Source organism: Aricia agestis, chromosome 2, assembly GCF_905147365.1.
Source record: "Aricia agestis chromosome 2, ilAriAges1.1, whole genome shotgun sequence".
In the NCBI taxonomy this organism is placed as follows: domain Eukaryota; kingdom Metazoa; phylum Arthropoda; class Insecta; order Lepidoptera; family Lycaenidae; genus Aricia; species Aricia agestis.
The window spans coordinates 15,035,001-15,037,500 of record NC_056407.1 but is presented as its reverse complement, the minus strand read 5'-3'; the positions used below and the strand labels follow the sequence as shown (position 1 = coordinate 15,037,500).

The 2,500-nt window shown below is 48.6% G+C and overlaps 1 non-coding gene across 1 annotated transcript in view; it reads left to right on the top strand.

The window, feature by feature from the left end:
* The first annotated feature begins 723 nt into the window (after window positions 1-723).
* LOC121740093 overlaps window positions 724-2,500 on the top strand; it is a 1,903-nt gene continuing 126 nt past the window's right edge. Inside the window, exon 1 of the ribosomal RNA XR_006037544.1 lies at window positions 724-2,500. This exon is cut by the window's right edge and continues 126 nt beyond it. This is a non-coding gene — a ribosomal RNA (small subunit ribosomal RNA).

Genomic DNA, 2,500 nt, shown 5'->3' with positions numbered 1-2,500 from the left:
GCGCATTATCTGCACGGCGCATTCGCATATACATGTGGAGTGAGTGCGAGTGAGCAGTGATGGTGGTGTTGGTTATGCGATGTGTGAAAATACAAAAATTTGTGCCATATCCATTTGAGCTCATCATAATGATAATAAACAAACAATATACGACGTGTCGACCGACGGACCAGCGAAACGTGAGGTTCTCGCGATAATCATTAGTTTGATTTTGTGTCGAGCCGAACGGTAGCTGCAGTTCGTTAAAGTTACCACCGTAACAATCGCGGCGGGGCATTATGTACGAGCGCGGAGCACCTGTTTAGAGTGCGCCGTTGTCTGGTATTGTGCCCGTCGCGTCGAAGGTGGAACTGATAGCGGTCGCGAAGTTACAATATTTCTTCATATAGTATTACATCAACTTTGACGTAATGTATGTGGTCTGATCTCTCCAGCACCGGGCGACAATCTATATGGTTGACGAGTTCATGTTAAACTCTCTGTTACACTATCATAGATGATAGATCTCGTAATATGGAACGTTCGAATGTGCGGTAGCTTAGTTGCTCCGCGTTTTCTTTTTTTTGTGTTTGTCGCACAAAAGGGAAAATTCAAATAATGACTGGTCACCGCGCGTGCACGGTCCGCCGTGTGTGCGCGCGTGCACTGTTTGGCCGTCGACACGCGTGTCGACGGCGAGTACCTCGAGCGCTCGAAGAGATTCGTGCGGCTCTAGTGGTTAGCTCCCTGGTTGATCCTGCCAGTAGTTATATGCTTGTCTCAAAGATTAAGCCATGCATGTCTCAGTGCAAGCCGTATTAAGGCGATACCGCGAATGGCTCAATATATCAGTTTTGGTTCCTTAGATCTTACTCAGTTACTTGGATAACTGTGGTAATTCTAGAGCTAATACATGCAATCAGAACTCTGACCAGCAATGGGATGAGTGCTTTTATTAGATCAAAACCAATCGACGGAGGGCCTCGCGTCCTAAGTCGTTTATTTTGATGAATCTGGATAACTTTTGCCGATCGCATGGTCCAGTACCGGCGACGCATCTTTCAAATGTCTGCCTTATCAACTTTCGATGGTAGTTTCTGCGACTACCATGGTTGTCACGGGTAACGGGGAATCAGGGTTCGATTCCGGAGAGGGAGCCTGAGAAACGGCTACCACATCCAAGGAAGGCAGCAGGCGCGCAAATTACCCACTCCCGGCACGGGGAGGTAGTGACGAAAAATAACGATACGGGACTCTTACGAGGCCTCGTAATCGGAATGAGTACACTTTAAATATTTTAACGAGGAACAATTGGAGGGCAAGTCTGGTGCCAGCAGCCGCGGTAATTCCAGCTCCAATAGCGTATACTAAAATTGTTGCGGTTAAAAAGCTCGTAGTTGCATTTGTGCGCCGCGCTGTCGGTGCACCGCATCCGCGGTGATACTGACACGTTTGCGGAGCATATCGTCGGTGAGCCGACGGTAAAACGTCGGTTCAATATCAAAATCCTATCGCGGTGCTCTTCAGTGAGTGTCGAGGTGGGCCGACAATTTTACTTTGAACAAATTAGAGTGCTCAAAGCGGGCTCAAAATGCCGCTTGAATATTTCGTGCATGGAATAATAGAATATGATCTCGGTTCTATTTTGTTGGTTTTCAGAACTCCGAGGTAATGATTAATAGGGATAACTGGGGGCATTCGTATTGCGACGTTAGAGGTGAAATTCTTGGATCGTCGCAAGACGAACATCAGCGGAAGCATTTGCCAAAGGTGTTTTCATCAATCAAGAACGAAAGTTAGAGGTTCGAAGGCGATTAGATACCGCCCTAGTTCTAACCGTAAATATGTCATCTAGCGATCCGCCGACGTTAATACAATGGCTCGGCGGGCAGCTTCCGGGAAACCAAAGATTTTGGACTCCGGGGGGAGTATGGTTGCAAAGCTGAAACTTAAAGGAATTGACGGAAGGGCACCACCAGGAGTGGAGCCTGCGGCTTAATTTGACTCAACACGGGAAATCTCACCAGGCCCGGACACCGGAAGGATTGACAGATTAACAGCTCTTTCTTGATTCGGTGGGTGGTGGTGCATGGCCGTTCTTAGTTGGTGGAGCGATTTGTCTGGTTAATTCCGGTAACGAACGAGACTCTAGCCTGCTAAATAGGCGTCGCCATTTAGGTGTGCGCGACTTCGGTCGCGCAACTCACTGGCGACGTATTAAAATTCTTCTTAGAGGGACCGGCGGCTTCGAGCCGCACGAGATTGAGCAATAACAGGTCTGTGATGCCCTTAGATGTCCTGGGCCGCACGCGCGCTACACTGAAGGAATCAGCATGTTCTCCCTGGCCTAGAGGCCCGGGCAACCCGTTGAAACTCCTTCGTGCTGGGGATTGGGGTTTGCAATTATCCCCCATAAACGAGGAATTCCTAGTAAACGCGAGTCATAAGCTCGCATTGATTACGTCCCTGCCCTTTGTACACACCGCCCGTCGCTACTACCGATTGAATGATTTAGTGAGGT